This window comes from Notothenia rossii, assembly GCF_949606895.1.
Source record: "Notothenia rossii genome assembly, chromosome: 11".
NCBI classification, from domain to species: domain Eukaryota; kingdom Metazoa; phylum Chordata; class Actinopteri; order Perciformes; family Nototheniidae; genus Notothenia; species Notothenia rossii.
In genome coordinates, this window is record NC_136910.1 from 30,014,721 (window position 1) to 30,027,492 (window position 12,772).

The window sequence follows — 12,772 nt, forward strand, 5'->3', positions numbered from 1 at the left end:
AGTGTCCACAGCCCTCCGCTCCCCCCCCCCCACACACACACACGCGAATGCACACACTCACAATCAGAGACAAGAGCGGAGGAAAGGAGGAGAACAACAGCTCTGCTGTCTGCCCGTTTGTGTCCCCCCCCAGTTTCAAATTTGTTTATTATTACTTTTTAACCGCAAGCCGTTATCGTCACGGGAGAAGGACACACACAGCCTGCCCAGGTGGACGCGCGCGAACGCGACAACGAACGTAGCGTGTGCATTCTAAAAATAGCTCACAGATGGTGAGCAGGTACCGCGGTTTTGAACTACAGTATTGAATTTGACAGAAAACAACAATCAAACGCCAGCAGAAGAATAGTCTAATGAGTTGGGTGAAAAAAAAGACAGGAGATGTGAGTTGGTTTATTCAGTAAATTAGCTCAGGATAATTGGATGTTCTGTCACTTGTTGATGTGAGGCTAATGCAGGATTTGCTAGCTTGATGCTACCGGCATTTAGCGGCAGTGACTCAAAAAATTGCCACTTAAAATGTATCGTCAGCAATGTATGACAAGCAGACTGCTTGTTTAATGTTAGACTCACACCAATAGCTCAATATGATCATAACACGATTGCTTTCATATCAGAGATCAGATGAGGTGGAGCTGCCTTCAGCAATAGAGGATGAGGCAGAGAGAAGCAGCAGCAGCAGCAGCACAGGGTTGCAGCAGGTATGTTATATGCTGTAGTCAGGGCCCAGGAGTTCAAAACTTTTAATCTCAATCAGATCCGATCAGATTTTGAAATCCCATTTTTTTGTGATCCAGGATCAGACAAATCGGCCAGATTATGTCCCTGTAGTTCAAAGCAATTCAGGATAGGATCACCCTGATCCAGATTACGACTTTTCAAGATGACAAGATCCTGAATATCAGTGCTTTAATACTACCGATTGCCATCTAGTGGATATGAAAAATAATACAAGGAAGACAAGAGACCACATTGCAGACATCTACAATGTCTAATTATATTTTAAAATTTGAAAGGTGATGACAGATGATGGACTTTTTTTTTGTTGAAGATATTTTTACTTTAATCTAAATTACATTTGTGATTGACAATCTTTGTTGTGATACTTTTATGAGCATAAACATTTATGTTATCAACATTTGGTTGAAAACAAAATAGGCCACCACAAACGTGACCAAAAATGGAAAAATAAAATGTATTCCCCATGAAGGCTAAAAATTGTGTATTATTTCAGTTTACAAACTTTGCCATCTTACTTAAATTGAAACATATTTTAAAATAAATTGTACAGTACATTTTGCTCTGGAAATCCACTGGAAATCCACTCCTCTGGTGGGATCAGGATAATCCAGTTTTTTGGGATCAAACTGATCCCAATCCTGTGTGGTCGGTTTGAACTACCCGTTTTGAAGATTTGATCCAGATTAAAGCTTGGATTGGATTTCCTGATCTGATCGGATATCAAAGTGATCCTAATCCCGTTTTTTGGTTTTGAACTACCCAAAATCCGAATCTGATTTGATCAGATAGGGATTAAAAGTTTTGAACTCCTGGGCCCAGGTGATTTAAATGTATCAATGAAAGGAAGAAGTGTAGGCTACATGATAAGAAGGGAATACAGTTTGAATTAAAGTGATAAAGTACAGTGTAACACTGTACTTTATTACTTTTTAATGTACAAATACTTTGTCACTGTACGATATCAATAACAATAATCCACAGCTCCTCTCTCTGCTCCAGAGGATAAAAAAAATCTGTACCCGAGCAGCACCCTGCCAAGGCAGTAAACCTAGGGGAAAACACTGCCTCTCATACATATTCATACAGGGGGGATCCAGAAACCAGTGAACCCTGAACGTTCACCAAACACCACCCTCTCCCCCCCCCCCCTTAGCCAGCATCAGCATGCCACCCGGCACCGCCACACAGCCAGCTGGATTTATAACCACTTATGATGATTAGTGAAGCGTCCTGCACAGCTCTGTGAAACCGTCTATTTCCATGATGTATAGTCTTTGATATCTTTGAGTTATCTTGCTTAACTAACCCTAACAAACTTTATCTCGCTAAGCGGTCCTATGACGCTGGCTATCAACTCGGTAAATCAACCCAGGGTTTCTCTGTCCGGCGGGGTTAGCAACATTTGGCCAATCACAAACAGGGACAAGCGTACTGACAGCGCAGCGTCATACTTCATGAATGCAAAGTAAACTATCACGTTAGACAAATATGAAGAAGTTACACTTTAAACATCCATGACTTAAACAGATAAACCAGGATAAAAGCCACATAGCCACATAGCAACTCACACCTGCAAGGTGAATACAGAACAGCTGGTTTAAAAAAAAAAAAAGTGTTTGAATGCGTACATTAACAGTATATGATACCACTGCCCCCCGTCTAAGACACAAGTGGATCTGACTTTATTTACATTTGTCTTGAGTGTTTCGTCAACTTAATGCGTTGCTTAAAATAATACTTCTGCATACAGTATGTGACACTGTGAGTGTTGCATGGCCAGATACGGCTCGAGACGCTGACTCAGATGAGGAAATATATGATACATTATGATATTATATGATCGATGGTGCTATTGATGATGTGATATGAATGATATCTGCGACACGTCGGCGTCTTCCCTGCACACGGCAGTTTAAACTGTATTTCCTTTCTCCTGTAATATGACTTGATAGATTTAAACTCCTCAAGCAGAGCTCTGATTGGTCAGCAGGCGGTGCTTTCACTGAGTTGATCTCTTATCCTGGAACCTAACCTGCTCCGGAGCAGGTTTGGTGTTCAGTATAAGTTACCATGGAGATCTACCCCGCTAAGAAGTGAACCCGCGTCATAGGACCGGAAACCCAGAGTTAACCCTGAAATTACCTCGCTAACCGCAAATCCGGGTTCGTAGTACAGGCCACAGGACACTGCAGGACAGATCCTTTTGCTCAAACTTCCTTTAGGGTTTCAGAAAGTGTGCTTGTACGAGTGTTGCTGTTTTCACCTTTACAGAAGAGAAGTCCTGTTCTCAGAATACAGTCGGTTTTGTCAGTGGTGGTATTTGGGGACCTAAAAAAGGATGAAAACAAGGAATTTGACTTGAAATTACCATGACTCACAGAAAAAGCTTTTGAGACTTGTCAATCAATAGATCAGGTAAATGTGGAGGGAGCAGCAGAGGAGGATCCCTCTCCACAGACCTAAAATACATGTTGTGGTGCAGAATAAAAAGATCATAAAAAGACAACATGGATAGTCCAAATAAAAGTGAACATAATGAAAAAGATGGATCCAGGAAGATGTAGAGAATCGTTAAGGTGCCACCAAAAAACAAAAGATGTGTGTCAGGCAGGACCTCAGCAACAGGAGAGCCAAAGGAGGTAACCTGTGATACTGGTCCCCTGCCAGCTGAGAGACACACACACCTGTCCTCTGAGGCTGAGCAGTACCATGCATTAAAGGGACGTTAATGCATGGTGCACAAAGATAGAGAGAAGAAGAAGAAGAAGAAGAAGAAGAAGAAGAAGAAGAAGAAGAAGAAGAAGAAGAAGAAGGAAAGTCCCCCGGCACTCAAACATACTTTTGTTAACCCTTAAATGGGCAATCACGTCAACATATTTCAGAATATTAATCAATTGCTATTTTCGAATATATCTAGGCAAAAATGACACAATTTCATATTTATTTTCAAAATGTGACTTTTTTTTCATCTTACACTGTATCTCCCAAGCTATATTGCTGTATACTGTGATGTGAAGCAGCAGCACAGTATCTGCAGAAACAAGTTTCTATAAGTTAGTCGATTCACTGATTTATTTAGAACCCATCAATGATAGAAGAAGAGAAAGAAGTAGTAATTGTTTCAGCTTATACATTCTTTGTCCTCATTCCAACACAAACATTAACGTACGACTCGTAACGTATGAGTCACTGCATGTACATTATCTTTACATTATTACAGATAGGATGACTTATCATTTATTTACCACTGCAGATCACACTCACATGCAGATTGTGGTTTCAGTTTGCTTAACTACAGCAGACATTAATGACTGTAATATATGTTGTGCATTTAAGACAAAATATAAATCCTTTAGTTTTTATCTGAGTGGGAACATTTACACACATTTACAGTTCGTCTTCTCAGACACAATGAGGCTGCCCTCTCTGACTTCACTTCACTGAGGTACCGAGCCTTACCCAGAGTGCACCTGTGGGCAGGTCTTTGTCTTCTGGACCTGAGGCTGACGCTCACATTGGGGGTTAAGGAATAGTGGTTAGTAGAATTCAGACATATTCATGATACGCCAGCAGATGTTATTAATGTGCGTCTGCCAGTGTTGGAGTCAAGTAACCAAATCTCCAGTCCGAGTCACTCTTGAGTGCCCACTCTTCGAGTCAGAGTCCAAGTCCTAGTCACCCAAGAAGAGTCCGAGTCGAGTCACAAGTCTGAGTCATCATGTATTAATCTGAGTGGATATAGTAGCTGTTGGTTTGGTTCTTATCAATCAATATATTTTATTTTATTTATTTTCTGCATTGCTTTTATTCTGTCTTTAAAACTACTGTGAAGCACTTTGGGCTGCAATTATTGTATGAAAGGTGCAATACAAATATAATTCTTATTATAAATATTTTTAGTATAATTATTAAGGTTCAGTCGACTTCCAAGAGAGCCTTCAAAGAGCTCTTTAACACATGTAAGAAAAGAGAGAGAAAAGGGATAGACAAAGTAGTTTGAAAGAGAAGTGTCCGGTTTATTGCTAACTGTGGACAACCACCTCTTTTCTCCTTGATCTCCCAGACAGCAATGCACAAGTCTGAGTCCAAGTATTACTAGTTATTACTCGACATTATCCCTCATAGATGAAGGTGAGAAGGGGCCTGCTACAGCATCAAGTTCTTAAAACCAATTCACACATTGATCCGAAAAAGAAGGGGGTTTTATACTGTGAAATGTATCAAAGCGTGTTGTCTCTAATTACTATTTAACTTTACAACGTAGCAGTTTAACATATTAGAATAGTAGTGACACGGTAGAGGTCAAAGAGAGCACAGAGACGTCAGGCAGCGGTACACAGATGATATTACCTCTGTGGGTGAAGCAGAGTATAGTACCTCACAGTCCTGTTGAAGTGTGGGGGGGGGGGTCACAGAAAGCGGACCTTCTAACTGTTTAACTAGTTTAGAGATCTGTTTGTCTCCTTGAGAGATGAGTACATACTGTGTGTGTGTGTGTGTGTGTGTGTGTGTGTGTGTGTGTGTGTGTGTGTGTGCGTGCGTGCGTGCGTGCGTGCGTGCGTGCGTGCGTGCGTGCGTGCGTCCGACAGATGGGGCGATGAGTGTTTATTATCATGGAGATGAGGTCCAACCCTTTCAGCACACACACACACACACACACACACACACACACACACACACACACACACACACACACACACACACACACACACACACGTGTGTATATGAGTGTGCGTGTATTTATGTGTGTGTGTGTATGAGCATGGGTGTGTGTGTGTGTGTATGTATGTGTATCAGGTGTCCACTCTTTTGTTCTGCTAATCCTTTCTCTTTCTATCCAACAAAAGCTTTTAATGAACCCTGCTCTTTGCTGTAGGAAGGGATCTGTTCACAGCAGGAGTGATTTCACACAGCAATTACTCTTTCTTTATGGGATGTACGTGTCGGCACAAAATTCAACTTATACTGAAACATCACTCAAACTCAGAAAAAAAAAAAATGTATCGACAATGGTCTGAGCAACAAAAAAGGGCCAAATTCTGAATTGAGATGGATGAAAACTGAAATTCTTTCATGGTACCAAAACATGACAATAACTACGGTACATAGTTACACAATTCTGAATATGTTGTGTTGTTGCACAATGGCAGCCTCTCTGACTAAAATACAGTCTTTTTGAATAATACATGATTTAATTATCTATTTGTTATTAGCTTTCTTTTGCGAGCTGTGTAAAAAGGATTATTAATGTCTACTTGGAGAACAGGAACCATAAGTGAAGCTCCACTTAAGTGTTCAAAAAGTAGAACAATGAGAAAATCACAGTACTGAGCCGTTGTTTAAAACATGAAATACCAACAGATATTTGACTGTAAAATATCCAGAAATCCCTTATTCGTGCTGCAACGGGGACATTTACATGATGACAACAGCAGATAAAGTGAGGGGAATAGACTTACATATTACAACATAAGAAATAACTAAGTATGCAGACTTTATTAATAACACAATATGTACAAAACTGAAAAGAATTAGTGGATAAGTAAACCATGGTAAATAAGTAGCATTATATTTGTTTTACAGAAAAAGGTGCAATATTGAAATAAAGAGGTAGCTGGTACTGAATGCCAATTGTCAATAAACTGAGAGAAATATTTTAATTAAATAACGTCAAATTGCAGGAGGGTATACTGCCCACAGTTTTATATTTACAGACAGTGTTTCTCTAGTTCTACACATACACAGGTCAGGCTCACTCTGTTCAGTGTAGGTGTGTGTGCAGTTTGGAGGACGGATTGTTTTATGAGGTACATGATGTGTGTTTTTTAGGGCCTGTGTTTGAAACTCAGCAAGAAGCTACATGTGGTAAGAGGCAACAGTTCCTGAAGCACCAACAGGAGGACGTGTTGAGCTGAGCTCTGGTTTTAGGATGGCCTGCGGATTTCATCCTATACATCTTTAATACCGTATTTGTGTTATATTTACAGAGATTTGTCTCAATGTGTGTTTCACATTTGATAAGCACTATTGTGAGGCGATGAGTGTTTATTATCATGGAGATGAGGTCCGACCCTTTCAGCACACACACACACACACACACACACACACACACACACACACACACACACACACACACACACACACACACACACACACACACACACACACACACACACACACACACACACACACACACACACACACACACACACACACACATTTAGTGTTAGTCACACACAGTCAGGGGTTGTGGCAGATGTACTGGGATTGAAGAATATAAGGGGGTCATTATTGGCTTTTCACACACACACACACACACACACACACACACACACACACACACACACACACACACACACACACACACACACACACACACACACACACACACACACACACACACACACACACACACACACACACACACACACACACACACACACACACACACACACACACACCATTTAGTGTTAGTCACACACAGTCAGGGGTTGTGGCAGATGTACTGGGATTGAAGAATATAAGGGGGTCATTATTGGCTTTTCACACACACACACACACACACACACACACACACACACACACACACACACACACACACACACACACACACACACACACACACACACACACACACACACACACACACACACACACACACACACACACACACACACACACACACACACACACACAGAGAGCAGATGGGCTCTTATTAAAAGAAAGAATACTGCCTTGCATAATAACCTGACTGGCAGAGAAGGGCATGAGTTTATTTTGACATAACATAATGCAGTTATTTGAATACAAACATGGCAGCTTGACTTTTTATTTAGTCCAATGGATATCATTTGGAAGAAAGCTGCTCCCTTGACTTGCAGTCAAACCAGGCTCTAGGATTGTTCCTCTTTTTGAAAAACACTGTTGATTTAGTCTTTTTAATTCCACTCAGATAAATTCAAGATGAAATTCACTGTTTTTGTTGTCTACAAGATATTGTTGTCATCGAGACAAATGAAGAAGTGCTATATGGACCCTAACATGTTTATGATTTTGGCTTTAACACCACGTTTCTTTTAGACCACAGAATACCAGGATGAAATGTATCCTCTGACTCCATGAAGAAAACATTTTGGAAATCAGTCCTTTATGTCAGAATAATAATCTCTTTTTATACAAACACAAGGGGATCAAACCAAATACGGTTCTCATTGTACGCAACAGATCAGTAGTTGGATGGGTTTCATTTTTTTCCTAGTCTCCTTTGTTATATTTAAACCAGACAAAAGCTTTTTGCAAAAGTGATTATTTTAGTGACAACTATTTAAGATTAAGAAAAGCCACTGTAAAAAGGATGGAATAACACATTTAATGTACTCAAGATCTTATATTAAAGGTGGTGTATGTCATTTTGGAAAAAGCAGCTCGAGTGCGCTAGAATTAGAAAATACACAGCCGGAAACAATCTGCCACTTCCTTCAGACTTCCTTACAGAGCCCCTCCTCCAACACACACAAACGTGCACATGACCAATGAGGGCACGAGATACGTTTGTGCACAGATGGAAGGCTGACAGGCAAGTAGGCCATCCAGTTATTTTAGCCGGGCCGGCTAAAATTATTGGTCGTGCTTTTTACAGTACTACGGCTTCCACAGATGACATTTTTTTAATGTATTTATTGTCAAAGCACTTAAGATATTCATTGCTATCGGGATGTTAAGAGCATTCCATGGAATATAACAAAAAGTGTTTCTGAAATAACTTACATACCCCACCTTTAATACTTATTCTCCAGAGTAGATTTTTGAATGATTAATTATAGCCATATTGTAAAATAACGTTAAAAGTGTGTGTGTGTGTGTGTGTGTGTGTGTGTGTGTGTGTGTGTGTGTGTGTGTGTGTGTGTGTGTGTGTGTGTGTGTGTGAGTCTGTGTCCCATCTACACATTTCCATATTTTGGATAAATAAAGTATCTATGTATCTACACAATGTCCTCTGCAAAGAGAATATGTCTTTGTTATCACTTAAAACTGTATAATGGATACATTCATGATTTCCACATCATCAAGTGTTGGTGGAGGACCAACACTTATCTGTTGCCTGCGCTGCATTTTACGTCTTATTTTTGAAAGGATAAGCTCATTAATCTCTCAGAATTAAGCATTTTCTTTATCTCGGTTGTAAATGAACATCAGTTAATGAGTGAGAGTAGCATCAGCCATGGTTTACATTGTTACCCAAACTCTGATTTACTTCACCGTCCTGTCTGGGTAATAGGCTAGTTGCACGGGATGACGTATATCTATTTCCGGTTCATTGAATGTGTGGTTGTAAACTTCCGGTCTACGGTAGAGCGGTAGAGGGAAGAGTGATATATAGTGTATAGATAGCAATAGATAGCGATATATAGCGGGAGAGATAGTGTATAGATAGCGGTAGATAGCGTATAGATAGCGGTAGAGCGAAGTGAGAAGGCTAACGTTAACGTGATGGCACGATTTTACACTTGATGTCTCAAAGACCTACCGAAGGTTAACATCAGTGATGTACATCGGCTGGTGCAAGCGGCATCCTCAGCACCGAGGAGCAAAAGAGAAAAGGGGTTCAAGATGTACATATCCAGTTACATCGACAATTATGAAGGTAAGTGACAAACAAAGCTGTAGTTACTGGCTAACTTTGACAACTTGACAGTCTTGATACAGTGTAAAGCGTTTTAATGATGTACTATTATGCTTTTTGGATAACATGAATGATGTCCAATTCCCCACAGTTTCAAACAAAGATCTACCTTCAGGGAGAGTGAGCGTCAGGGCTAGCTGTTACAGGTCCATGAGAAAGCATGAAAAGCCTCACGATCTCAGAGTAGGGAGGAAAATAAAAAGTGTTCATCGGTTCAAATGTTAAGGTTGAGCAGCGCAGGGAGGACCCAAGTGCAGACAGACGATTAAAGCAAACTATTTTATTTGGCTATGTAATACATGATTTGAAGGGGAAGTGGTGCTTAAAATAAATAAAAGTGGACGGCTTGTTGGCTGGTGGGTTTGGTTTTGTGTTAGTGGAGCTCCAGAAACAGTAGGGGTCCCTTTGGACTCACAATGCCCAGCAGGGCAGCTGGTTCCTGGGCACAGTTAGTGTCCTGACCCCCTAACTCTCTGGAAAATCCCTGACCATCTGCACTGCCTCTGTTTCTACTTTTTAGTTTTTTTATATTATTATAGTAAAATATTATTCTGGTGCAAATGTCTTTTTTACTTGCTTATAATTATTAAAGGCAGTTTATTTTATATCTGGTTCTGAGTGTTACCTGAAAGCTGCTAGTTTTTATTCACTTTGATGTTAAAGGTCCCATGTCATGCTTTTCTGGCTATCACCCGTCCCCTTGTGTCTTATGTAGCTTTTTCTGCATGTAAACGGTCTGCAGAGTCACAAACCCTCAAAGTACACCCATTAGCGAGTAAAACTAACACAGAAAATACCTGTCTATGCTGCCCCAGAACGCCTCGTTGGACATTTCTCTTTTTCCATTGTTTACTTCTTGGGTATAATGACGTATTTTGGGTATAGTGACGTAACGTAACGGCTCTGCAGATTGGTCCAAATGGACTTCCTCACACACACACTTGGCGGGACGTTGCGAGGCTCGCTGCTGCGAGGAGCGGGACAATGTGAGCCGGCTCACTGGTGTGGGGTTGGCGAGACAGTGAGACACCGCGGAACTCAGCCTGGGCACACACACACAAACTCCCAGCCAGGCTGCGGGTGTGTGTGTGTGTGTGCCCAGGCTGAGGCACACACACACACACACACACACACACACACACACACACACACACACACACACACACACACACACACACACACACACACACACACACACACACACACACACACACACACACACACACACACACACACACACACACACACACACACACACACACACACACACACACACACACACACGTGTGTATATGAGTGTGCGTGTATTTATGTGTGTGTGTGTATGAGCATGGGTGTGTGTGTGTGTGTATGTATGTGTATCAGGTGTCCACTCTTTTGTTCTGCTAATCCTTTCTCTTTCTATCCAACAAAAGCTTTTAATGAACCCTGCTCTTTGCTGTAGGAAGGGATCTGTTCACAGCAGGAGTGATTTCACACAGCAATTACTCTTTCTTTATGGGATGTACGTGTCGGCACAAAATTCAACTTATACTGAAACATCACTCAAACTCAGAAAAAAAAAAAATGTATCGACAATGGTCTGAGCAACAAAAAAGGGCCAAATTCTGAATTGAGATGGATGAAAACTGAAATTCTTTCATGGTACCAAAACATGACAATAACTACGGTACATAGTTACACAATTCTGAATATGTTGTGTTGTTGCACAATGGCAGCCTCTCTGACTAAAATACAGTCTTTTTGAATAATACATGATTTAATTATCTATTTGTTATTAGCTTTCTTTTGCGAGCTGTGTAAAAAGGATTATTAATGTCTACTTGGAGAACAGGAACCATAAGTGAAGCTCCACTTAAGTGTTCAAAAAGTAGAACAATGAGAAAATCACAGTACTGAGCCGTTGTTTAAAACATGAAATACCAACAGATATTTGACTGTAAAATATCCAGAAATCCCTTATTCGTGCTGCAACGGGGACATTTACATGATGACAACAGCAGATAAAGTGAGGGGAATAGACTTACATATTACAACATAAGAAATAACTAAGTATGCAGACTTTATTAATAACACAATATGTACAAAACTGAAAAGAATTAGTGGATAAGTAAACCATGGTAAATAAGTAGCATTATATTTGTTTTACAGAAAAAGGTGCAATATTGAAATAAAGAGGTAGCTGGTACTGAATGCCAATTGTCAATAAACTGAGAGAAATATTTTAATTAAATAACGTCAAATTGCAGGAGGGTATACTGCCCACAGTTTTATATTTACAGACAGTGTTTCTCTAGTTCTACACATACACAGGTCAGGCTCACTCTGTTCAGTGTAGGTGTGTGTGCAGTTTGGAGGACGGATTGTTTTATGAGGTACATGATGTGTGTTTTTTAGGGCCTGTGTTTGAAACTCAGCAAGAAGCTACATGTGGTAAGAGGCAACAGTTCCTGAAGCACCAACAGGAGGACGTGTTGAGCTGAGCTCTGGTTTTAGGATGGCCTGCGGATTTCATCCTATACATCTTTAATACCGTATTTGTGTTATATTTACAGAGATTTGTCTCAATGTGTGTTTCACATTTGATAAGCACTATTGTGAAAAGAAAGAAAGACTTTTAGAATCACATGGACACTGAACAGACGTCATTGACCCTCTGAGAAACTGTTGTAATTCAAATAGAGAGATGCGTTTCATGTATTCCCTGGGACAGCCAGCATATTTAAAGGTATGCAGGCTGGCATCTATCTATCCCGGTTTACCTTGAATCGGGGCAGTAAAAGCTGCCAGCAGTAAAGCGCCACAGAAGTGTAACAGTAAAAAGCAGCAGAACAGAAAACATAAAGTCTCTCCTCCGCCGGCTGAACACTTTTATTCCTCCCCAAAGGAACGGTAGAAACAATGTTTGTACTGTTTCCACTCAATAAAACACTAAAAGCCTCAGCAAGGAAAAACCACCAGTGAATAACAAATCACAGTGCTCTGTTTACAGTCCAGACCAATAATTATAATATCACAGCTGTGAGGACCAATGGTGAGGAGAGGCAATCAGACAGAGAAGGCTGACTATGAGACGTCCTTCATCACTAAGGTACAATATTGAAAAGAGAGGCAAAACAAAGCGTGGTATTCTGAAGACTTAGGCTGCAGCCACACAAGGACGATAACGGTCGTATCTGCTACAGTTCTCTATCAGATAGACGGTTCGGCCACACGAGGCCGACATGGAAACGCAGATAACGATAACGGGTCCCAAGGTGGGTAGATCTGCGTGAAGCGAGTGAAGTCTAATCGGACAGGAGAGGAGACACGCAGCTCTGCATGATCACCTGCAGCTCCACCCGCTGC

The 12,772-nt window shown here is 40.8% G+C and overlaps 1 protein-coding gene across 4 annotated transcripts in view; it reads left to right on the forward strand.

Annotated features, from left to right (window-relative positions):
- The window catches only part of dcc (DCC netrin 1 receptor), a 496,426-nt gene that overhangs the window by 32,056 nt on the left and 451,598 nt on the right, over window positions 1-12,772 (forward strand). The window lies entirely within an intron of this gene.